Here is a 27,511-nt window from a genome sequence, read left to right as displayed (position 1 = left end):
AGTATAGTATATGAAAATAATTTATTATAAAATAAATTAGATATCCGGGATGCCAGTAAATGCAATATAATGAACAGAATAGTCATCAAAGTAATCAGCATCCAACTTAATCTAGAGAAATTCCCATAAATCCCATGTGCCATTCCACAATCACATTTTTTTTCTTTCCCCCTGTTGAGGTTAATATCATCTGGAATTTTATAACAAACGCTTCTGTGATTTTCTTTGTTGTTTTACCTCCTGTGTATGCATCACAATAAGGCAGAGTTTGTCCTATTGATATACTTTATATTTACAAAATCATATTAATTGTAAAAGAGAAAGAACTTTATTTCACAATTATTTTTACTGACACTCAGATCATGTTATTAGTGCAAAATATTAAATGGTTCACTTAAATTTTTTAATGATTCATATTATTCTTCAATTTTTTTAGTATCTGTGTACTCCATGCTCTCATAAATTCTCAAAAATAGCTCTGATTTTTTATTAGTGATTTAATAATGATTGACAAGATTGTGGGATAAGAGGGGTACAGTTCTCACCACCAGAGTTCTGTGACCCACACCCTCCATTGAAAGCTTTCCTATTCTTTATCCCTCTGGGAGTATGGACCAAAGATCTTTATCTTTGGTGCAGAAGGTGGAAGGTCTGGCTTCTGTAACTGCTTCTCCACAGGGGTGTTGACAAGTTGAACCATACTCCCAGCCTGTTTCTATCTTTTCCTAGTAGGATAGAGTTCTGGAGAGGTGGGGTTCCAGTACACAGTGGTGAGGTTGTCTGCATAGGGAAGTCAGGCTGGCATCATGGTAGCAACTGTAACTTGGTGCTGAAAAGCAGTAATATATAAAGCAGAAGAAATTATTTAATAGTCAGGAACCAAAAGGTAAGAATATAGCAGAGGAGACTTTGGGTCTTCATGTTGGAAGGAGCTAGAAAGTTTATTTTGAGTATCCAAAAGACCCATGACTTTACTAACTTTTGCCTGAGTCCCACAGCTGACATGCAGGTGAGCTCACTGGGAAGATGGTGTCAGAGTTGAGAATAGGACAAAGAAGCTGAATCAGGGCAGATAGTAACTCCCAAATGTGGGAAAATATATAAATAACATTAATTGTAAACCCCATTTATCTGACCTAAAGTTCATGTCTATTCATATTTAGCACAGGAGTTTGTGTAAACTTTGCATACCTGTCAGTCTGTATAGCTCTGATTTTATACTTAGTGAAATTTGGTGTTATTTCATCAAAGAGAAACACAAAACTGGAGCAGTGAAAAATGCACTGACACAAGTAGCAGGTGGCATAGTCACCAACTAACTTTCCTAAGAAAAAGCAAGTATTCATACTAAGTCAGTGATTTTAAAAGATGTAATGTTATAGTTTATAACCACCTATAAAGTTTTTAAATATTCAAATCACTTGATCACACTCATATCAAATCAAATGTCTAGGGGTGACAGTGTATAGAAAAGTTGAGGTTAATTTTGGACAACTTCACTAGATGATCTGAGACTCAGCTTCAAAATTCTTTGCTTCTGGGGCCAGGTGGTGGCCCACTGAGTAAAGCACACATGTTAGAATATGCACAGACCCGGGTTCAACCCCTCATTCCTATCTGCAGAGAGAAAACTTCATATGCAGTGAAGGAGTGTTGCAAGAATCTCTCTATCTTGTCTAACTCCCCACTCCCTCTAAATTTCTCTCTATCCAATAAGTGGTTAAATAAGAAGAAATAAATAAAATGTTGTATATCTATAGCTTAACATTTGTGTCATAATACTTAGCAAAAGGAAAAATAACTCAACAAAACAGTAAGAATTAGTCCTGGGGAGGGAACTTATTTTGAAGCACTGAAATAGAACATTTCCATTGCTGCCTGTAGAAGAGAATGAAACCCCTTGATAAGTGAGTTACTAGATTAGATTTTACTTTTATCTGCTCTGACCATTTCTATTAGAAGAGCAGAAACTTCAAGAACAAAATAAGCCATCTGATAGAAGAGATTGCTCATAATATGTGAAAAAAATGCACTAATGAACATAAAGAGGAAAGAAACAAGATGCCATTATTTTACTTTTCTTATCAACATTAACTTATCTATTTCTCTCCCCTCTTGCACATTTACTGATATTTCCTGTGGAAACAAGAAAGAAGATGTATCCAGAAGCCTGGTTCCTTGTGACTTTTTGTTCAGTTGATACAAGTAGAAGAGTTATGTTAGTCTTGATGAGGGCATAGACTTTGTTGATGCATCTGTAAAACTGGAAGAGATATAATAACAGTTTTGTTTTGTTTTTTTAATTTTTTAATTTTTTATTTAAGAAAGGATTAGTGAACAAAAGCATAAGGTAGGAGGGGTACAACTCCACACAATTCCCAACACCCAATCCCCATAACCCACCCCCTCCCCTGATAGCTTTCCCATTCTCTAGCCCTCTGGGAGCATGGACCCAGGGTCGTTGAGGGTTGCAGAAGGTAGAAGGTCTGGCTTCTGTTATTGCTTCCCCGCTGAACATGGGCGTTGACTGGTCGGTCCATACTCCCAGTCTGCCTCTCTCTTTCCCTAGTAGGGTGTGACTCTGGGGAAGCTGAGCTCCAGGACACATTGGTGGGGTCTTCAATCCAGGGAAGCCTAGCCAGCATCCTGGTGGCATCTGGAACCTGGTGATTGAAAAGAGAGTTAACATATGAAGCCAAACAATTTGTTGAGCAATCATGGATCCCAAGCTTGGAATAGTGGAGAGGAAGTGTTAGGGAGGTACTCACTGCAAACTCTAGTGTAGTCCTGCTTTCAGGTATATATTTTGCAGTAGTTTATGGATACGTGTGCACATAAGCTCTCTCTCACAGAAACTGGTGTATATCTAGGTTATGGGACTTTATTAGAAAGTGAACTACCTGAGATGAAATTAGAGTGTACTATTAAAGGAAAGGTCTCACCCGAGTAATGAAGCTGAAGGGTTGTCATTCCACACGTGAAGTCTCTGTATACATTCTGAGGTGAAGCATGTTGAGGTAGCAATTGTTGCTTTGGTTAGGTTGTGATCGGCAGATGCAATGTTATTTGGTTTGGATTGGGAGATGCATACGGGAAAGTGGGCCCATAATAACAGTTTTAAAAGCATGTAATTAATAAGCAAAACAATGTCTAACTGGCATAAATTGGTAGAATATACTAATATATATAATTACAAATGTATGTATATATAATGTACATTATATATGTATGTACATATGTGTATTTGCCACCAGGATTATTGGTGGGGTTCCACTGTCTATACTAACACTCCATTATTTCTGGCTGCCATTTTTTAAACATCTTAAAAAAAATTTTTTTTTAATGTTTGCTGAGCTTGAACATAAAACATTTTTCTAAGCAATCTATACATTGTTTTCTCCATGTTAGTAGGCAGATGGCTAATCCGTGAATGTACATTCTTTTCCTACAAACAAAACAAAAGCAAGAGCATTCACTATTGCTCCCCCTACTTATATGAGAACAAGTAATATTATTTGAAGGCAGTTTATAAAAATGATTCAAAGGCAAGATAACATAAAAGTAATTGTGACATAAATACCAGGGCTAACTCTCCTCAAGAAATCTCTTAATATATCTCTTAATATACTGAAATCTCTGAATGGAAGCAGGATTGCTAGGCCAGTAGGAGAGAAACTACAGAAGAGGGAATAAAGAGAAATGATAGTGGGAAATCATAAGGCATTTATGAGTTGGCAGAAGGCTGCTGGAAAGGACAAAGGTGGACCAAGCACTGCACAACTAGTCTATTTCTCCAATTTGAACAAAAGAAACCCCACTTCATTTTCCAAAAGTTAGTGGTGTCACCATTTAGAACAACATTTCCACCTACTTCTAAGATACGACACAAAGTGACTAGCTTCAGGGATCCAAGAATCAACCAGATTCCACCTCATACCATACCAAAACAGCAACTGACCCAAGACACAAATTTCAAAAGACACCAAAAATAATGATGAAACCAAGAAGAGCCACTACAGAAATGAGCCAGGACAGAAGCCCAAATAGCCTAACAATCTAATTAGGCAACTGAACATAGCAACAAAATAGCTGAACTAAAGAATAGAGCTGAGGTACAAGAAAGCAGAACAACTGAGGCAGAAGACAGAACTAGCAGATCAGAAAAAAAACTTAGAGAAAACTAAGAAAGAGTAAAAGAACTAAGGGGGGGCTATCAAAAGACACTGAAAAACAACAGACACATATGAGACAAACTCAAAAGAAGCAATATATGCACTATTTGCTTGTTGGAGGAAGAAAGAGAGGAAGAGGAAGAAAGGATACTAGAGGAGGTAATAGAACAAAACTTGCAGTTGCCAGGCAGTGATGCACCTGGTTAAGCACACACATTACAGTGTGCAAAGACCTGGGTTCAAGCCCTGGTCCCCACTTACATGAGTGTTGATGTAGGGTGGCAGCTGTCTCTCTATATTTTTCCCTACCTTCTCAATTTCTCTTTGTCTGTATCTAATAAGTAAATAAATAAATAAATTTTAAAATTAAAAAATAGAAAAATTCCCTCTCTTAATAACAGAAAGGACATACAGATTCAAGAGTCCCAGAAAGTTAAAATAGAAAAGAATAAGGATACATAAATAAATAAATAAATAAATACAAGATTCTGAATGCTGACAGAGAAAAACAAAAAAGTTGCATACAGAGGAAACCCCAGAAGATTATCAGCAGATTTCTCCATGCAAACTTAAATATATATATATATATATATATATATATATTTAACTTAATATATATCAAGGGCCCAATGAGAAAGGGATTCAGCCAAGAATATTATATTCCACAGATTGTCCATCATATTAGATGGAGAGAAAAAACATTTCAGGCAGGCAGCAGTTGAAGGAATTAGCTGTCATCAAACTTACTCTTCAAAAAGTTCCAAAAATTCTCTGATTAACAATAACAGCATCACCAAAAACATGTCATACATCAGACAGTAAAAAAAATTAAAATAATGACAGTGAAATATCTTTTTTAAAATATGTATTTATTATTGGATTGAGACAGGGAAATTTGAGAATGGGATAAGGAGACAGAGAGACACCTTCAGCCCTGCTTCACCACTTGTGAAGCTTTCCCCCTTCTATGGGAACAAGGGACTTGAACCCAAGTCCTTGTGCACTATAATGTGTGCACTTAACCAAGTGCATCGACACCTGGCCCCACAGTGAAATATCTTAAATCCATTGTACCAGTAAATGCCTATGGCCTTCACTTGCCCATTAAAAGGCACAGAGTAGTAAGATGGACCAGAAAGCAACCAAATTATGTTGCTTTCAGGAATCCCACCCAACTCATCAGGACAAACAGTCTCAAAGTGAAAGGACAGAAAACTATCATACAATCTAACAGACCAGAAAAAAAAAAGCAGGAACAGCTGTTTTCATATTTGACACATTAGAAGTTATGATAAATAAAATAACAAAACGTAGGGATAGACATTACATAATGCTCAGTGGTTCAAGCCAAGAGGACTTAACAATTATTAACATATATGCACCCATTGAGGGACTATCTAAATACATCAAACATCTACTGGAAGAAGCATCAATGGCAACACAGTAAAAGTAGAAGACTTAAACATCCTACTCTTTCAAATTGACAGATCATCTAGGCAGACATTTAATAAACAAAATAATTAAATGAAGAGATAGACCAGACCTAGTGAACATTTTCAGAATGCTTCACCCAAGGAACTAGAGTACACGTTCTTGTTAAGTCTACATGGAATATTCATTCTCAAGGATAAATCATATGTTAGATCACAAAGACAGTATCAATAAGTTCAAGAGCATTAAAATCATCACAAGCATCATCTCTGACCACAGAGGTAAAAAAGAAAACAAAAAAATTAACACTTAACAACAAACAGAAAACTAGTAAATGCCCCAAAACCTGGAAATGCAGCAGTACACTACATAGCAACTATTAGCAAACGCTAGAAGAAGAAGAATAGCAACTATTGGGTCAAAGAGGATATTAAGGAAGAAATTAAAGTATTCCTAGAATCAAAAGAAAAGGAAGACATGGGCTATCAAAATGTTTGTGACACAGCTATAGGCAGTACTAAGATAAACTCATAGCCATACTGGCATACATCAGAAACTAAGAAAAATCTCAAATAGACAACCTGACAACACACCTTAAGAACTTAGAAGAAGAACAAAGGAACTCTAAAACAACCAGATGGACTGAAATAATTAAAATTAGACATAAATGAAGAACATAAAAATAAGAGAACCATGCAAAAGATCAATGAAGCTAAATGGCTCATTGAAAGAGTAAACAAAATTGACAAACCCTTCGCCAGACTCACTGAAAAATGGGGAAAACTCCAATAAAGAGGGTTGTTTACAGGAAAGAAATATGACAACAGACACCACAGAAACCCCAAGTATTAAGTGGTACTTCTATGAATAATTACATGCCACAAAACTAGAAAACCTGGAAGAAATCAATTTCTAGAAACAGAAAACCTTCCAAAATTGAAACAAGAGTAACAGAAAACATGAACAGGACAATCACAGCCTATAAAATTGAAACAGTTATCAAGAACCTTCCAAAAAATAAAAGTCAAGGACCAGGTGATTTTACAAATGAATTCTACAAAACCTGCAAGGAAGAGTTAATACCTATACTTTTTTTTTTTAGCTCTTCCAAAATATTGAAGACATAGGAATACTCCCTTCTACCTTCAATGAAGCCAACATCACCCTGATACCCAAAGAAGGCAAGTACATAAGAAAGAAAGCTACAAACCAAGACCTCTGGTGAACATAGATGCTAAAATATTGAACAAAATTCTAGCCATCCAGATACAGTAGTATATTAAAAAGATGGTTCATCACAACCCAGTGTGGCTTATCCCAGTGATGCAAGGCTAGTTCTGTACACATAAATCATTAAATGTGATCTACAACATTAATAAAAGAAAAGTCAAAACCACATGATTATCTCAATAGATGCAAAGAAAGCCTTTGACAAAATCCAGTATCCCTTCATGATCAAAACACTACAGAAAATGAGAATAGACAGAAAATTCCTTAAAATAGTGGAGGCTATGTACAGCACACTTACAGCTAGTATTATACTCAATGATGAGAAACTAAAAGCATTCTCACTTAGATCAGGAACTACACAGGGATGCTCACTATTGCCACTGCTAGTCACCATAGGATGGGAAGTTCTCGCCATAACAATCACACAAGAACCAGGAATTAAAAGGATACAGATTGGTAGAGAAGAAGTCAAACTGTCACTATTTGTAGATGATATGATAGTAAATATAGAAAAACGTATGGATCTCCTGGAAATTATTAGGTAATATAGTAATGTGTCAGGTTACAAAATTAACACACAAAAGTCAGGGGCATTCCTTTAAGCAAACACTAAGTCAGAAGAAGAAATACAGAAATCAGTCCCATTCATGATAGCAGAAAACAAATATATATAAGAATAAATCTAACAAAATAAGTGAAAACCTTGTATACTGAAAACTACTAGTCTCTATTCAAGTAATAGAATAAGATATAAAGAAGTCAAAAAATATTCCATGTTCAGGGATTGGAAGAATTAACATTATCAAAATGAATAATATACCCAGAGCCATGTACAAATTTAATGCTATATCCATCAAGGTCCCACCAATTTTTTTAATGAGATTATACAAAAGCTACAAATATTTATCTGGAACCAAAACAAACACCTAAACTCTCCAAAAGTCTTGAGAAAAAAAAAGAACAGAACTGGAGGTATAAAATTCAAACTATATTATAGGGCTATTGTAATCAAAGCTGCCTGGTACTGGAACAAAAGTAGATACACTGACAAGCCAAATTGAAGTGAGTATCTAGTTATAAGTCCCCACATCTATGGACATCTAATTTTTGACAAGGGGCCCCAAACTATTAAATGTAGAAAGTATAGTCTCTTCAACAAATGGTGCGTGGTATAATTGGGCTGAATGTGCAAAAGAATGAAACTGAACCACTACTTTTTACCACACACAAAAGTAAACTCCAAGTGGATCAAGGATTTAAATTTTATACCAGAAACTTTCAAATACTTAGAGAAAAATATTGGCAGAAATCTTTTCCATCTAAATTTTATAGTCATCTTCAATGACACAAGTCCAGTTGCTACAAAGATTAAGACAAATGTAAATCAATGGGACTACATCAAATTAAAAAGCTTCAGCACTGTAAAAAAAAAAAAAAATCACCACCCAAATGAAGAGACTCCTTACAGAATGGGAGATCTTTATATACCATCATCAGACAAAAAGCTAGTAACCAAAATATATAAAGAGCTCACCAAACTCAGCAACAAAAACCAAATGATCTCATCCAAAAATTAGGCGAGAATATAAACAGAATATACACCAAAGAGATCCAAGAAGCTGAGACATATCAAAAATGATCCAAGTCATTGATTGCCATAGAATTCAAATAAAGACAACAATGAGGTACCACTTCACTCTTGTTGAGAATGTCATACATCAGAAAAGGCAGCAACAACAAATGCTAGAGATATTGTGGGGACAAAGGAACTCTCCTGCACTACTGGTGGGAATGTAACATGGTCCAATCCCTGTTGAGAGCAGTCTGGAGAACTCTCAGAAGGCTATCCTATCACCCTGAAATTCCTTTCCTGGGGATATATTCTAAGAAGTCAAACACACCCATCCCAAAAGACCAGGGTATATCTATGTTTGTAGGAGCAAAATTTTTAAGAGCCTGAAGCAACATAGATGTCCAAAAACAGATGAGTGACTAAGTGTGATCTGTATACACAATAGAATACTACTCAGCTATTAATGATGAATTCATCTTATTCATCTAATCTTAAATGGAGTTTGAAATAATTATGTTAAGTGAGGTAGCCAGAAAGAGATAGATTAATATGGGATGATCTCACTCATAGACAGCGGTTGAGAAATAAGAACAGAAGGGAAAACACAAAGCAGTACTTGAACTGGGTTTGGTATATTGCACCAAAGGAAAGGACTGGGGGTAGAGGGGCTTTCAAGTCATGGTACAAGATAGGACCTAGATGAAGGGTGAGAGCGTTTTGCAGAAAACTGAGAATTTTACACATATGCTAACAACTGTATTTGCTATTGACTCTAAACCATTAATCCCCCAATAAAAATTTTAAAAAGAAACAATTGCATTGCTCACCCGTGGTGGTTGCTCCTGGCTGAGTAAACTTGTTATCATGCACAAGGACCTAGATTCAAACTCCTGGCCTCCATTTGCAAGTGGGAAGCTTCATGAGCAGTGAAGCAGTGTTGCACGTGTCTCTCTCTCCCTCTTTATCTCCACTCTCCCTCTCAACTTCTGTCTGTCCAGTAATAAAATTAGAAAGTTAAAAGTTAAAGCAAAGGATTAAATGACTTTCAGGACTAGTGGATTTATCTTTGTGCAAGCACTGAGCCCCAACGATAACTCTGTCAGGAAAAGAAAATGTGAATGTATGTGAAAATGTCTTCAAAGTTCCAGTTTAAATCTTACACTGCATGTTGGTAACATTAAATGTTATAATGAGCAAAAAATGTAAGTGAATTTTGTTTTTATAAATATCTTTTTGAACCTTGTTTTGCTAACTCTATTGTTTCTTAATTTAAAAAAAAAACAATTTCTCAAAAATGAGTTCACGACATCCCTTAAGTTCAGCAGTTATTTTAACAGTTTTATTGAGATGTGACTGGTATTCAACAATCTGCAAATCTATAAATTCTACTATTAGATAAGCTATTAGGTAAGTTTGTTTTAATATTTTTATGATTTTTATTATCTTTATATATTCAATAGACACTGACAGAAATGGAAAGGGAAGGGGAAGATAGGGAGAGAGACAGAGTCACCTGCAGCACTGCTTCACACTTTCCCCCTGCAGGTGGGAATCAAAGGCTCGAACCTGGGTCCTTGAGCATTGTTACGTGCGCTCAACCAGGTGCCCCACCACCCAGCCCCCCTATTAATTAAGTTTTAACAAACACCTATGCAGCTATCACCATAACCTAGATAACTAATTCGTGCCATTATTTTCAGAGGCCTTTTTGCAGTTCTTCTGACTTCTCCTGGGACACCTTTTCCCTTAATGCCTTACAAATTCTGATATGCTTTATGTTGTATCAGTATGAATACACCACATTTTTATATAAACGCAACCACATACTATATATTACTTTGTGCCTCCCTGACTTGTTTCATTTAGCAAAATGATTTTGAGATTCATCCACATTAATACGTATCAGTACTTCAATGCTCTTTAACTATAGTATGGTAGTCCAGTAGGTGGATATTCCATAGTTTGTTAAACTAGACACTGGTTGATAAGCATACATTTAAGTTGCCCCATGAAAAACAAATAACTTAATCTTGTTCACTTTGATGTTTTTGGCATCCTTAATAACTCCAGGCATGTGAAAATTATTCAAGAGATGATTGTTTAAAAATTGTTTGCTTCAGGGGGTCGGGCGGTGGTGCAGTGGGTTAAGCGCATGTGGCGCAAAGCGCAAGGACCGGAGTAAGGATCCCGGTTAGATCCCCCGGTTCCCCACCTGCAGGGGAGTCGTTTCACAGGCGGTGAAGCAGGTCTGCAGGTCTGCAGGTGTCTGTCTTTCTCTCCCCCTCTGTCTTCCCCTCCTCTCTCCACTTCTCTCTGTCCTATCCAACAACGAACAACATCAACAATGGCAATAATAATAACCACAACGAGGCTACAACAACAAGGGCAACAAAAGGGGGAAAAATGGAGGTGAAGCAGGTCTGCAGGTGTCTGTCTTTCTCTCCCCCTCTGTCTTTCCCTCCTCTCTCCATTTCTCTCTGTCCTATCCAACAACGAACAACATCAACAATGGCAATAATAATAACCACAACGAGGCTACAACAACAAGGGCAACTAAAGGGGGAAAAAATGGCCTCCAGGATAGTTGGATTCATGGTGCAGGCACCGAGCCCAGCAATAACCCTGGAGGAAAAAAAAAAAATGTTTGCTTTGGTAAAAGTTTGAAAGGCTGCTGTTTTCAGGAATAGGGAAGACTGAAGTTACTTTCATAAATGGAAAACTAACAACTAGATTAACACTTGGAAAATATAAGTAAGGGTAGAAAAATTAAATAGATTAAAACAAATACACAAAAAAACCTAAAACTTCTGGGGCCAGGTCTGCCTAGAAAGAGTTACAGGGTTAAGCCAATGAAAACCACCAGTTTTTCTTGATAAAAAGATTCAGCTAACAATAGGAAACCACACAGTTAATCTTCCAAATGGACCAATCGTTTTTCTAGACTAGAATGAGTAACCAGAAAAACCTCACCATGAATAAACTTCCCATACAACCCTTTGATGTGAGCTTTGCAAAAGAGCAGCACTGAAGAATATAGTCTGACAGCTCTTCAAACTGAATCTGCTTTGACCGTCAGAATTAGTGTCAACTGAGATGAAAACCCAGGCAGTTACATATAAGCCCAGAGAGGAATAAAAAGCCCTTTTCCTGATTTGTTTGAAGGCATGAAGACATGAAATGGATTTTGAAATTATATGAATTTAATTTATTTAACATCAAAGCAACCAAAATGAGAAGCTCATCATTTTGTTTAGCGTAAATGCTGTTTACTAATTTAATGGTTATTGAGCAATTACTATAAATAGTAACTTTCATCAAGCATACAAAAAATGAGTACAGTCTTTATGCTCTGGGGAATTACAATCACATGGTAGAAAATATAGATCTTTCTGAGCAAAGTCAAGTGCTTTCTGTTTTTTAAATGTGTCTTTTGACTTCTCTTATATCCCTTGTATGACTAATCATTAATTTTCATATATTTTTATACCAGGTGATTGTAATTGTAAGGAATTTGGAGAAATAATATAAACATTAATCTTAAGATATATATGTGTGTGTGTGTGTGTGTGTGTGTGTGTGTATAATTTTCTAGGTGAACAGAAGGCTATCAAAAGCTGTGACAGGAACTCTGTAACACTGCTAGTATTTTCATGTTAGGTCTGTCTAGACTCTCATTATTGCTAGCAGGGACGTATATTATGTTTAACTAAGTAGAACATGTCTGAGATGGAATTAATTCACAAAAGATTCTTTTAAGCCATGTGAGGACCAAACAACTACAGAATTATTCATACAAATATAACTTTATAATAGTTCAAATAGAGAAAATTATCATACATCATCATATGGCAAAATGAGCATTTAAATATTTTATTTATGTACTTATTTTGGATAGAGACAGAGAAATTGATAAGGAAGAGGGAGACACGGAGGTAGAAAGAGTGACACCTGCAGCACTGTTTCACCACTTGTGAAGCTTCCCCCCTGCAGGTGAGGACTAGGGAATTGAACTCAGGTCCTTGCACACTTTAATGTGTTCACTCAACCAGGAGCACCACCACCAGGCCCCCCCACAAAATGGATGTTTAGATAACCAATAAAGCTCCACCTTTTAAGTCAGAACCATATCTACATTGTAAGTGATAATTAAGAATGCCTGCTACAGTAAATGAATGTTCTTAATGTGATCTCATCTAGTTGAGGCTCCATATATGATCTTCAAAACTTGTATTACTACTCTAGATTATTCCCTCATGTTCAATTTGGCATATGTGTAGTAAGTGTCTCAAATACATCAAGACACATTTCCCTATATCATCTCTTGTTCTTATCTCTACTTTTCCTTCCCCAGACTTCTTCATCTCAACAAACAGCAGCTCTGATTGCTTATTTGCTCAAGATTCATCCATCCTTGAATTTGTTGTTTCATACAATCCATATTTTCTGCCTTCAAAATATACTCAGAATTTGGCAGTAGCATATTCATGCAGGTGGAAGTCATTGTTCCTTGTCTTTTAAGACGTTTCCTCACTGCTCCCTCTCACCCCTCCAACTTATTTGTTGTATAATCATAAAATGACTTATATAATATGTCATATCTCTTATCTATTACAAGTCTCCATTAGCTCCCAGTCTGATTCAGAGTAATATGTACATATACATTTGTAGGTATATATATGTAATCACCTCTCGCCTGCTGTATCACACTCATCTCTCTGATCTATGTACTGCTACCTTCTCAGTCACTCTAATCTTATGCTTGAGTCAAACTGGTTTACTTTAAATTCCTCCAACATGCTTATGCCTTCTGCCTCTGTGTTTACCTTTTGCTTTTTGCTCACATCTTTATACTGAGAAAGAACTTCGTTAACATTATCCAAGGTGTAAAAGCTCCACTCCCATCTCCTTACTCATATATATGTATATATACGTATATATATATATATATACACATATATATATATTTGTATAATTCCTGATGTATCTCATATTTTATTTGTCAAATGTGTTTCTTGTCAGTCTACCCCTCATCCATCAAGGCAGACATTTTTGTCTATTTCACCCACTGCTGTATCTCCAGTGCTTGATATTTCTGGCACAAAGCTTCTCAATAAATACAATTTAATAATTTTAGTAAAATAGACAGTTTTCAAGTACACAGCAACTCTTGGCAAGTATTTGATTCATTAAACATTTGTTGCACGTTAAAAACCATTATTCCCAAATAAAATTATTTTTAAAAGAAAAAAAAAACCAGAAGGGGGCAGCAACACTTCACCAACTCAGCAACTGGACATCATGCTAGGTCAGCAATTTGAGAGAGGACATGTGGTGGAAGGTTAAGCTTGCCAAGTTTGCCCTGGGACTCTCAGCTGACGAGCACTAGACTACAGAGTTTGGGAGGATTGTGTGCTCACCAAGAAATAAGGAGAGCGATCAGAGAGGCAGCTCGCCTGGCATGAGCACACCCCAGGTCCGAGCCTTCAAGTTCACCACAGGTGAGTTCGTTGGCACTAGGGGAAGCTTTAGGGCCTTGGTGTCTCCCACCTGGTGCTCCACCCAATTGAAAGGAAAAACAAATAGGGAGAAATACAGACGAAGAGAGAGACAGATCTTGTTTAGGAGAATGAGACTGACATTGGAGTTCAGGGAATTAAAGAATAGGTTTTAAAGGAGGTAATTGGATGCCAAAGAATTAAGAAAATTATCCCAGCAAAGTCAGGTAAAGCTGTTAGGTATGGCCACATCTGTACACCATCACTGGTCATCTCCATCAGAAGCAACATCATAAACCCTCTTGTGGGCCTCTACAGGACCTTGCCCTCAATGTAAAACAATAGTGGTAGAAATTGCCCCAGTCTCCGAAGAGAGGCTGGGTCAACAAACATACTCTGCCTCTAGAGGAAAACTGGTCCTGAAATAAGTGCAGCCTAAAATGTTGCTGGTCATGGCCATAGGATGTGAGCTCAGAATGGATATGAGGTTATACAGGCTCCTGTGCCAACTATGAATAGACATGGGCCCTAGGTCTGATCGATGGGGTTTGTAGTTAATGGTATTTATATAGTTTTCCTATATTTGGGAGCTACTCTCTGCCTTAATCCAGCTTTCTAGTTATATTCTCAACTCTGACAACATCTTCCTAGACAGTACTTTGAGCCCACCCGCATGTTAGCTGTAGGGCTTAGGCAAAAATTAGTAAAGTCATAGGCTCCTTGGCATATACCTAAAATAGACCTACTAGGTCCTTCCAATATGAAGACTCCAAATCTCATCTGCTCTATTCTTACCTTTAGGTTCCTGGTTATTAAACAAATTGTTCTGCTTTATATCTTGATGCTTTTCAGTTATGAAGTTGCAGATGCTACCATGACACCAACATGACTTCCCTGAGCAGATGACCTCACCAATGTGCCCTGAAACCCCACCTTTCCAGAGACCTACCCCACTAAGGAAAGATAGAAACAGGCTGGGGGTATGGATCAACCTGTCAATGCTCATGTCCAGCAGAGAAGCAATTATAGGTGTAAGACATTCTGTTCCCCATAAAGATCTTTGGTCGATACTTCTTTGGTCCATGAGTGGTGAAACAGGACAGGAAGTATCTACTTTTCCCTCTCCCTCTCTATCTCCCATTCCTGTCTCAATTTTTGTTTGTCCTATCCAATAACATGGGAAAAAATGGCCTCCAGGAACAGTGTGTTCATAGTGCAGGTACCAAGGCCCAGTGACAACCCTGGAGGGAAAACAACTATTTGGGGAGACTATATAACTATTTGAAAACAAACTGAACAGGGGGACTATATCTTATTATACACAAAAGTTAACACAATCCACAAAGTGAATTGGTGTGGAGAGCCATGTGCCGCGCCCCAAGATGGCGCCAGCCTCCTCTACCCTCCAGACCACAGGGAGAAGTAAACAACTCCATAAATGGTCTGAGACTGAGAGCGCGCTTGCTTCCGCGATCGTGTGCCTATGAGCAGCTGCTACGTGTGCCCTTGGGATTGGCTGACCCATGAGTATATAAGTTGGAGGTTAGGTTATAGCGGGGCTTTTTGCTGTTCAAGGTTCCCGAATAAACTGCTTGAAGAAGAACTCGGCGTTGCGTGATCCTTGCAGGCAAGGGTGGACACGACAAGTGGTGGCCCGTACGGGGACATCATCCGAAACGGGGTTCAGAACTTTGGCAGTCAGGGCAGTACACTGGTAAGTTCCCAGGGTAAAGTGGGACAATAAAGCCCATGGTGAGGTGGCTAGCAGGGCTCGTCTCTGTAGATAAAGGATGAGCGGGAGAACGTTCGTGGGTCAAGCCAATGGAAAGTAAAAGTCCCCCCGGGTAGCGAACAGGGAGTACAAAGTGGGCTAGCAGCCACATAATTTTTGGGAGGAAGTTATCATGGGGACTTCCCAGTCCCATCCAATTTTTTTGGCTCTGCAGGAGCTACTTCTATCCAAGAAATTAAAAATCAAGAAGTCCACACTTGAAAGATTCTTGATTGAGTGTGACATAGTTGCTCCCTGGTTCGCAGCCTCAGGGAGCTTGACTGTCTCTTGCTGGGAGAAGTTAGGAAAGGACCTAGACTTTGCTTGGGAGCAGGATGACCTGAAAGCAGGAGGAGGCCCGTATGGAAATTAGTGCGCAGTCGCCTTGAGGATCAGAAGTGCTGCGAGGCCGTTGAAAAGGGGCAGAATGCCTTGGAAATGCTACAGGAGGAATACTCTGAGAAAGCGGAAAGTAAGAAAGGAGGAGAGAAAGGGAAATCTTTATACCCTGATCTAGAGGAGCTGGAAACACTCCCCTCCTCCTCGGAATCAGAGGAGGAGGAGGGGGAGGACGTGCAGGCCTTAGTGGAGAGACTGGAAGAGGCTACTTTAAGAGAAAGAAGGAAAAGGAAAGAGAGGGATAAGGCACCAAAAAAACTGGAGGACAGAGAACTGGGAGGGGGCTATACCTCAGCCTTGCCCTCAGCTCCGCCCCCTTATCAGGAGGGCGTGACAACCATCCAACCCTTGGGGACTGGAGGGCCAAGCCGTTCCTTTTGCCCGGGGCTATGGGCCCGGGTTAGGACGGAGATGCAACTTGTCTATCCGGTGTTTCAAGATCTCCAAGGGAACCGGTATGAGGAGCCCTTGGATTTCAAAGTAGTTAAGTCCCTGGCAGAATCTGTGAAGGCTTATGGGGTTAGTGCATCCTTCACTCTTGCTCAAGTGGAATCTCTCAATAGGCTTTGCATGACACTGGCTGATTGGCAAGGCTTAGTTCGTGCTTGTCTCAGCCCAGGACAATATCTAGATTGGAGAGCATTCTGGATTGATTTTGCAACCGAGCAAGCGGCAGTTAATGCACGCGCAGGTCAACCTGCCTGGGACCGAGACATGCTCCTAGGACTAGGCAGGTTTGTAGGCCAGCAGACTGGGTACCCTCCACAAGTATATGAGCAGGTGAATCTCTGCGCCATAAGAGCATGGAAGGCCCTTCCAAATAGGGGACAAGTTAGCGGCAACTTAACAAAAATTCTGCAGGGACCCACGGACCCTTTTTCAGATTTTGTGGCCCACATAGTTGAGGTGGCGGGCAGAATCTTTGGGGACCCAGACACAGCTATGCCTCTTATTAAACAGCTGGTATATGAGCAATGTACCAAAGAATGCAGAGCGGCTATCACACCACATAAGGGCAAAGGAATTGAGTGGTGGTTGAAAGTTTGCAGAGAGATTGGAGGCCCTTTGACTAATGCGGGACTTGCCGCTGCGGTTGTCCAACTTGCAGGAAGAAAAAGCAGTAACACTGGGGCTTGTTTCAAATGTGGCAAGATGGGACATATTAAGAAGCAGTGCCCTGAGAAAGGCAGAACAGGAGGAAGTGCTAGAATGAGACAGCCTGGCCTCTGCCCTAGATGTAAAAAGGGGAACCATTGGGCTAATGAATGCCGCTTCGTTAAGGACATTAACGGACAACCCCTGAGTCAGGGATATGGAGGAGCCTGTCCAAAAAACGGCCAGAGGGGCTCCTGTCCCCAGGGCCCACAAATATATGGGGCAGTAGAGAATCGGGACAGGGAGATCAGTCAGGAAACGTGGCCCAGCTTTCGCCCTCCGGGGAACCACGGAGAGCCACTGCGGGCTCAGCAGGATTGGACCTCTGTTCCACCTCCCAACTCGTCTTAACTCCTCAGATGGGGGTCCAGCTTGTCACAACCAACTTTACAGGACCCCTCGAGCCAGGCACAGTAGGCTTACTTTTGGGCAGATCCTCTTCAGCATTGCGAGGACTTCTTATTCACCCTGGGGTTATAGACTCCGACTTCATCGGGGTTGTTAAGATTATGGTGTCCTCCCCCCGGGGAATTGTAGCCATTTCCCCGGGAGACAAGATCGCCCAATTGCTTATCTTACCCAGCCTACATGATCGCTTTGCGGCTAAGACAGTTGAACAGTTGAACGGGGGTCGAGGTTTTGGCTCCTCCGGCACAGACTTGACATTCCTATCTCTGGATTTAGAACAAAGACCACTGATGGTATTAGAAGTTGAAGGAAAAAACATTCAGGGGCTTCTTGATACTGGGGCTGACAGAAGTATTGTGGCCGCCAAAGACTGGCCAACAAGATGGCCTGTGCAAACTTCCTCTCAAACCCTGCAAGGCCTGGGTTATGCAAGGACTCCAGACATGAGTGCTAGACAGCTAAAATGGAAAGATCAGGAAGGCCATTGTGGCTTGATGCAGCCGTATGTTTTGGAGCTACCCATCTCATTATGGGGGAGGGACTTGCTTAAAGAGATGGATTTTAAATTAAGTAATGAATACTCCATGGCAGCTCAAACTCAGATGAAAAGAATGGGTTGTGTCCCTGGCTTTGGCCTGGGGAAGCACCTACAGGGACGCAAGTCCCCTGTTGCGGCTCGACCGCACTCAGGAAGATCAGGTCTGGGTTTTTCCTAGGGGCCACTGCGGACACAGGTATTCCCATCTCTTGGAAAACAGAGGATCCAGTGTGGGTTCCTCAGTGGCCTCTTTCCTCTGAAAAATTAGCCGCGACCAGAGAGCTGGTTGCGGAGCAACTTGCCTTGAAACATATCAAACCTTCTGTGTCCCCCTGGAATACTCCTATATTTGTGATTAAGAAAAAGTCAGGAAAATGGAGACTGTTACATGATCTGCGGGCAATCAACTGCCAAATGCAGATCATGGGGCCAGTACAGCGGGGGCTTCCATTGCTAATGGCCCTGCCTGAGAGATGGCCCATAATAGTCATAGATATCAAGGATTGTTTTTTCTCTATCCCATTAAGTGAGAAGGACACGGAAAGATTCGCCTTTACCGTACCATCCTGCAATCATGAAGAACCCGACCAGAGATTCGAATGGCTTGTGCTGCCCCAGGGTATGGCGAATAGTCCAACCATGTGCCAGCTGTTTGTTAGTGAGACGATTGCTCCCCTCAGGAAGAAATATCCTACCTTAAAATGTATTCATTATATGGATGATATTCTACTTGCTGAAAAAACTGAAACCTTACTTGATCAAGTGTATGAGGAATTAGTTCAGATTTTAAGAGTAAAAGGGCTGTATATTGCCCCTGAAAAGGTGCAGAGAGGTGAGGTGGTAAACTACTTAGGAGCATGCATTAAACCTATAGAGGTAGTGCCCCAGAAGCTGGAATCGAGGAAGGATGGCTTACGTACTCTGAATGACTTTCAAAAATTGTTAGGGAATATTAATTGGGTGAGGAGTTACTTGAAGCTTCCAAATCGTGAGCTGAAATCCCTGTATGATGTCTTGATAGGGGATTCCGCCCTGAACTCCCCAAGAGTATTGACGCCAGAGGCTAGACTGGTCCTAGAGAAGGTAGAAAGATCCCTTCAGGGAGCCTTCTTGAAACGTTGGGATGCCAACAAGCCCCTGACTTTATGCATTTTAGCTACCTTGTCACAGCCCATGGGGCTGCTGTGGCAAGAGGGTCCATTGCTTTGGATTCATTCAAGAATTTCTCCTGCTAAATCCATACAATATTATCCTTCAGCAGTAGCAGATCTGGCCCTGACCAGGATTCAGCAATGTATACAGTCTTTTGGCATCTTACCAACCACATTAGTGGTCCCTTATTCTAGCTACCAGGTACAGACCCTGTGTGGAGCTTTGGATGAGTGGGCCATCTTGAGATGCGGCTATCCTGGAGAAATTGATAATCACTATCCCAAACATCCTCTTGTGAGCTTCTTTAAGGAGCACCCCGTGATTTTCCCTAAGATTACTGCAGTGAGGCCTCTGTCTTTGGTGCCTAACATTTTCACAGACGGTTCTAAAACGGGATGTGGAGCTTATATGATAGAACACCAAGAACCAGTTAGGTGTCATTTCCAACCAGGCTCTCCTCAAATAGTGGAGTTGCAAATTGTGATTGAAGTTTTTAAGAGATGCCATTTTCCCTTTAATTTGATATCTGACTCTGCTTATGTGGTTAATGCAGTCAAAGTTCTAGAAGCAGTTGGACCTATAAAGAGATCCAGCACCGTGTGTGCGCTGTTGCAAAGGTTGCAAGATCTGATTTGGCACTGCACACAGCGTTTTTATATTCAACACATTCGAGCACACACTGGATTGTCTGGCCCCCTGAGCGAGGGTAATAACATTGTAGATAAATTGGCAAGACAGGATGTCCTCTTGATGGCTCCAGCAATGGAATGGGCCAGACGTTTTCATGAACTTTTTCATGTAAATGCTAAAACCCTACAGAAAAAATTTAATTTTCCCCTTGCAGACGCTCGTCAGGTGGTTCTGGGTTGCCCTCAGTGTGTGACTTTCAGGCATCCACCAAGCGTTGGAATTAACCCTCGGGGCTTGTGCCCTGGCGTCCTATGGCAAATGGATGTCACGCACTTTTCTGAATTTGGCACGCTTAAGTATCTACCTGTCTCTGTAGACACCTGCTCTGGTGTTATCATGGCCACCCCATTGAGTGGCGAAAAGACTCGCAATGTGATCACCCATTGCCTAGAGGCATGGGCTGCATGGGGTACGCATCAAACTTTGAAAACAGACAATGGCCCTGCCTACACTGCTCGGTCTTTTGTCTCCTTCTGCCAGCAAATGGGAGTCCGCTTAACCCATGGCCTGCCCTATAATCCTCAGGGTCAAGGCATTGTGGAATGTGCTCATTGCACCCTCAAGGAATGTCTGTTAAAACAAAAAGGGGGAATAGGCCACGGCCGCACCCCTAAGGAAAGACTATCCCTAGCCTTATTTACACTTAATTTTTTAAATTTGGATATTAATGGCCACTCTGCGGCGGAAAGACATCATATGCCCCATGGCCCACAGAGAGGCATGGTAAAATGGAAGGACATATTAACAGGCACATGGCATGGGCCTGATCCCATGCTGACATGGGCACAAGGCTCTGTTTGTGTTTTTCCACAGGACAAACCAGATCCGGTGTGGGTACCCGAACGACTGGTGAGAAAGGTCCAAGATGCCCCACCACCAAAGAATACACCAGATACTTCTGGTGACTACAGTGGTGATGCCGGTGATGATGGAGCCTCGCTGGGGAATCCTGTCCGTGTTTCCAAGGCCGATGCCGATACGGCATGATGCCGGGCTCTTAGGAAACTGGTCTGGGAGTTTCGATACCCTGATGCGACAACTGCGAAGCGCCATCGTGGCAGTCAACTCAACGCGGGTGGATGCTTCCATGGCGGTGGGGTTGACCTCCTGGATCAATCAAGCAATGGACAGATTGAAAGAGTGGGCGGGCTTGGGATGCTTAACTGCGCTCTTGGTTCTTGCCTCCCTGATGGGCCTGTGGTGTATTTGCAAAATTAGGATCACACAGAGGCATGAAGTCACGCTGATTGCACAGGCCTTCACAGCAATCGAGGATGGCCACTCCCCCCAGGCTTGGCTGGCGGCCTTAAAAGCCTGATATGAAACGCTCAGGGTGCGAGGCAAAGCACTGCACTTGAGGGCGTAATGCCGTCTCAAGGAGTGCACGTCCAATGCATGCAGGTTGTGCTGCTCCCTAATCCCATAATTTCCTTATCTCCTGCCCCAGAACAAAACGGCACGGGATGGGTCTAGCACTGGCGAAGCTTGATTGCCTAGGCGAGGACTATGACAATATCCCCTCCTTTCTGGGATTGGACCTCTACACTCACCTGCTGCGTTGTTAAAACAAAAAGGGGGAACTGTGGAGAGCCATGTGCCGCACCCCAAGATGGCGCCAGCCTCCTCTACCCTCAAGACCACAGGGAGAAGTAAACAACTCCATAAATGGCCTGAGACTGAGAGCGCGCTTGCTTCCGCGATCGTGTGCCTATGAGCAGCTGTCACGTGTGCCCTTGGGATTGGCTGACCCATGAGTATATAAGTTGGAGGTTAGGTTATAGCGGGGCTTTTTGCTGTTCAAGGTTCCCGAATAAACTGCTTGAAGAAGAACTCGGCGTTGCGTGATCCTTGCAGGCAAGGGTGGACACGACAAATTGGAGATGAAATATATAAGCACCAACCTTTGACATCCTCTTCAGAGATATTTTTGAGAACTCTAGCTCAATGGCAAGTGAAAATAATTTAAAACAACAGAATTACATTAGACTGAAAGCTTATGCATAGTGAAAGAAGCCATCATTGAGATGAAATATAATGAACTGAATAGGAGAAAATATTCACACACCATACATCAAGCAAAGGACCACTTGGAAGGTATATAAAGAACTCATAAATTTCATTAACAAGAAATATAAATAAACCCATCATAATGGGAAGAAGAGTTGAAGAGACAGCTCACCAAAGAAGATATACAAATGGCCAAGGGCACATAAAAATAATTATCTCTTACCATCAGAGAAATATAAATCAAAATAACAATGATATATCATCTCATTGCTGTGAGAATGACCTACAACAACAAGAAGAGAAACAAGTTCTGACAAATATATAAGTAAAAGAAACATCGAGATACCAGCATTATCTTGTGTTCAGCCCAGGTCTGAGCATCTGTATCACATGGGAGGTACTATGGCAACAGACATTCGGATGCTATGTTCTTTTTCCCTGCCACTGTTTCTCTGAAGACATTTCCTAGAGCAGGGAAATTGTGTATGCACAAGGCCCTAGTCCTACATTAAGCAAGCAAGCAAGAAAAGGAACTCTATTAGTCTGATATTGAGGACGGAAATTTAGCCAGCTTCTCTGGAAAACAGTATGAAGACACCACAAAATAAGAAATAAAAGGCCTGGGAATGGTGTTTATGTACACTCCTAGAAAAATGTAGACATATAAATCAGTAGTTAATTAATATGAGAGGGGGAAATCAATTGTATGTCTCAAAGTTTCTCAAAAGACAAACTGAATCTTTTTAATATATAGGCTATGTATTTGATATGTGGACTCTCTCAAAAGCCTAGACCAAGTAGATTAGAAGCTTCCAATAGCACAGCTATATACAAGATACTGGGTACTGTCCAGCAAACCATAACAAAGGGACTTTTCAAAGTTAACCCAATTAACAAATAATGTGATGATAATATTAACTATTGATTGTCTTTTTGAACCCTAAGACAGCAGGAACCTCACATCTTCACTATAGAGCCCCTACTTCCCCCAGTCCTGGAACCCTTGGATAGGGCCCACTTTCCCGTATGCATCTCCCAATCCAAACCAAATAATATTGCATCCGCCGATCACAACCTAACCAAAGCAACGATTACCATCTCAACATGCTTCACCTCAGAATGTATCCAGAGACTTCACGTGTGGAATGACAACCCTTCAGCTTCATTACTCGGGTGAGACCTTTCCTTTTATAGTACACTCTAATTTCATCTCAGGTAGTTCACTTTCTAACAAAGTCTCATAACCTAGATATACACCAGTTTCTGTGAGAGAGAGCTTATGTGCACACGTATCCATAAACTACTGCAAAATATATACCTGAAAGCAGGATTACACTAGAGTTTGCAGTGAGTACCTCCCTAACACTTCCTCTCCACTATTCCAAGCTTGGGATCCATGATTGCTCAACAAATTGTTTGGCTTCATATGTTAACTCTCTTTTCAATCACCAGGTTCCAGATGCCACCAGGATGCTGGCTAGGCTTCCCTGGATTGAAGACCCCACCAACGTGTCCTGGAGCTCAGCTTCCCCAGAGACACACCTTACTAGGGAAAGAGAGAGGCAGACTGGGGGTATGGACCGACCAGTCAACGCCCATGTTCAGCGGGGAAGCAATTACAGAAGCCAGACCTTCTACTTTCTGCAACCCTCAACGACCCTGGGTCCATGCTCCCAGAGGGATAGAGAATGGGAAAGCTACCATGGGAGGGGGTGGGTTATGGGGATTGGGTGGTGGGAATTGTGTGGAGTTGTACCCCTCCTACCTTATGCTTTTGTTCACTAATCCATTCTTATATAAAAATAAATAAATAAATAAAAAAGAAAAGAAATAAAAGGCCTGGGGGGTTCCCAGAAGATGGCGGACTGAGAAGCTGCTAATGGCTTGATCTCTGACCACATCTTCTGGAAAACGGTAGGATTTTCTGCCTTTAGTAGGCCAGTCAATAAGGGGTCCTAGCAGTGACACCAAGGAGGTGACTATAACTTAATTTGGGTTAAAATATAGAGTAGGAAAAAAGGGAAAAAAAATTTTTTTCTTTCTTTTAAATTATTAAGCACACCTCCTCCCCCTCCTACCCCCCCATAACCAATCCCTGGGGACCAGCTCCTAGCAGGCTCCCCTGCTGAGCCCCTTTCTTTACCAAAATTCCTGTCCCACCAGGGAGTATCATTCATTCTAAGTCTATACCCTACTGAAACCTCTGGCCTTTTTTCTTTCCAAGAAGCCAACCCACCCCAACTCACCCCACATAGCTAATTAAATAATTAAAAATAAATTAATTAATTGAAAAAACTCTCTCCTTTCACCACTCTTTTATGACTGTTCTTTTTCTTATCTTTTACTTCTTTCTCTCTCTTTCTTTTTTTTTCTTTTTCTCATTCTTGCCATCCTTTCTTCCTTAATCCTACAGCTTCCAAAGCCACAGGACCCAGCCCCCACACCACCAAACAGTGTGCTTTTTTTTAATTCACTGATAGACATTTCGGAATTATTTTGGGGAAGAATTCTGACTTAGCGTTGGACTCACACTGCGAGTATCTCTGCTCAACATCCCTTCCTCCTTTAGCTACCCCTAGAATATACAGTGGATAGTAGATCTACATAACTGTATATTTCAGCTATTCTTGTCTAGTCCTGAGGTTTTTTTTTTTTGTTGTTGTTGTTTTCCTCTTTCTTAACAATCAGCTGCCTCTGATCACGAGATTTGAGGTAATCTGGGACAGGGTTTTTTTTTTTTTTACCTTGCTCTATTTTATTATTAACATTATATAAAGGCATATATCTTCCTCCCCCTTTGGGTTGATCAGAATTAACTGTTAGGGTATCTTTCATTGCTAGGGTAGTGGGCATCTTATCTATTGTGGGAGGAACTTGTCTCATTACTCTTACCTCCTCTACAGACTCTCCACTTCCTCCTTCTCCTAGCTAATTAAAAAAATTAAATTAAAAATAAAGTAATCAAAAAAATTCCTTTTTCTGCTTTTAAATTACACCTCTTTTTCTTATCTTTTCTCTTTTCTCTCTCTTGTCCCTTTTATCTTTTTTCTTTTTTCTTTGTCTTGTAATACACTTCTTTCTTCCTTCTTTGCCTTTCTGAATTTGTGAATTATTTGGGGGAAGAAATCTGACTCAGAGTGGACTCTCTATGTGTGTATCTCTGCCCTACTTCCATTTCCCCTCTTGTTACCCTTAGAATATACAGTGGATAGCAGATTCCCATAACTGTCTATTCTTGCTACCCCTTCTTTCCTTTCCCTTTCTTCTTCACTGGGATTTGGTTACTATTTTATCACGGACTGGAGAAATTGTTTGGCTAAGTGGTAGTGATTAAACTGCTTCAATACTTCAGTTACTACTGTAATTCCTGAGGTTGGTGAGTGAAATTGTCAGAAAGGTATTTAGTACAGTGTTGCTTGTACTCAAGACACAACAACTGAGGAACAACAGAGCATAAAAAAAAAGAAGCACATAAATCAAAAAAATGGGATGATCAAAAACAAATAAAACTTCTACTGTAATGAATGAAGAAAAGAGCCCAGAAGAAACTATAAATCAGCCAGAAGTAACCATAGATAAGAAAAGTATGCAAGCAATAATAAACTTATTAACACCAGAAATGAAAACAACATTGGAGGAAAGGAATGGCAGTATTAGGGAAACAACAGTTGAGACCCCCAAGGAAAATACTGATTATCTTGAGGCAATTAGAGAACTGAAAGATGAAATAGCTGTAATGAAGAAAGAAGCTGAGGCAAGGGAAAGCAGACTAACAGAAGCAGAAAACAGAATTAGTCAGACAGAGGATGAGTTAGAGAAAATGAAGAAAGAGGTGAAAGAGATTAAAAGAGATTGAGAGACACTGAAAACAACAACAGAGACATATGGGATGATCTCAAAAGAAGTAACATTTGCATAATTGGCCTACCAGAGGAAGAAACAGAGGAAGGGGAAGCAAACATCCTAGAGGAAATAATAGAAAAAAACTTCTCGACCTGAATAACAGAAAGGACATCAAGATTCAAGAGGCCCAGAGAGTACCAAACAGAATCAACGCAGACCTGAAGACACCAAGACACATCATAGTCACAATGAGAAGAAGTAAGGATAAAGAAAGGATCCTAAAGGCTGCAAGAGAGAAACAAAAAGTCACATACAAGGGAAAACCCATAAGATTATCTGCAGATTTCTCCACTCAAACTCTAAAAGCCAGAAGAGAATGGCAAGATATCTATCAAGCCCTGAATGAAAAAGGGTTTCAACCAAGGATAATATGTCCTGCTAGACTTTCATTCAAACTAGATGGAGGGATCAAAACCTTCTTAGACAAACAACAGTTAAAGGAGGCAACCATCACCAAACCGGCCCTGAAAGAGGTTCTAAAAGACCTGTTATAAACAAGAACATCACTACAATACTGGCAATATATCAGAGCAAACAAAAAAAATTTTTTTTGAACAATGGCACTACAATACATTAAATCCATAATATCAACAAATGTCAATGGCTTAAACTCACCCATCAAAAGGCACAGAGTTGGGGGATGGATCAGAAAATATAATCCAACCATACGCTGCTTGCAAGAATCCCATCTGTCACAACAAGATAAACACAGACTTAAAGTGAAAAGATGGAAAAATATAATACATGCTAACAGACCACAAAAAGGGCAGGAACAGCCATTATCATCTCAGACACGATAGATTTTAAATTAAATAAAGTATTAAAGATAGGCAAGGACATTATATAATGATTAGAGGGTCAATCAGACAAGAAGACTTAACAATTATTAACATCTATGCACCCAATGAGGGACCATCTAAATATGTCAAGCACTTACTGAAAGAATTTCAAAAATACATCAATAGTAATACAATAATAGTGGGAGACTTCAATACCCCACTCTCACACTTAGACAGAAAAACAAAGCATAAAACCAACAAAGATACAAGAGAATTGAATGAAGAGATTGAAAGACTATACCTCTTGGGCATTTTCAGAGTCCTTCACCCCAAAAAACAGGAATACACCTTCTTTTCAAATCCACATAACACATAGACCACAAGGATAGACCACATGTTAGGCCACAAAGACAGAATCAATAAATTCAAGAACATTGAAATCATCCCAAGTATCTTCTCAGACCGCAGTGAAGTAAAACTAACAACAAACAGAAAATTATTAAAAGTCACAGAATTTGGAAACTAAACAACATACTCCTCAAGAACCACTGGGTCAGAGATTCACTCAAACAGGAAATTCAAATGTTCCAGGAAACAAATGAAAATGAAAACACAACCTATCAAAATATTTGGGACACAGCTAAAGCAGTTCTGAGAGGGAAACTTACAGCCATATAATCACATATTAAACACCAAGAAGAAGCTCAAATGAACAACCTTACTGCACACCTCAAGGACTTAGAGGAAGAGGAACAAAGGAACCCTAAAGCAACCAGAAGGACAGAAATCACTAAAGTTAGAGCAGAAA

At 40.3% G+C, this 27,511-nt stretch overlaps 1 long non-coding RNA gene across 1 annotated transcript in view; it reads right to left on the bottom strand.

The window, feature by feature from the left end:
- Positions 1-2,057: 2,057 nt before the first annotated feature.
- LOC132538691 (uncharacterized) overlaps positions 2,058-27,511 on the bottom strand; it is a 37,312-nt gene continuing 11,858 nt past the window's right edge. The window contains exon 2 of the long non-coding RNA XR_009550045.1: positions 2,058-2,255. This is a non-coding gene — a long non-coding RNA (uncharacterized LOC132538691). The remainder of the gene's footprint in view (positions 2,256-27,511) is intronic.

This window comes from Erinaceus europaeus, chromosome 5 (genome assembly GCF_950295315.1).
Source record: "Erinaceus europaeus chromosome 5, mEriEur2.1, whole genome shotgun sequence".
In the NCBI taxonomy this organism is placed as follows: Eukaryota; Metazoa; Chordata; class Mammalia; order Eulipotyphla; family Erinaceidae; genus Erinaceus; species Erinaceus europaeus.
This window is presented reverse-complemented; position numbering and strand designations above follow the sequence as displayed.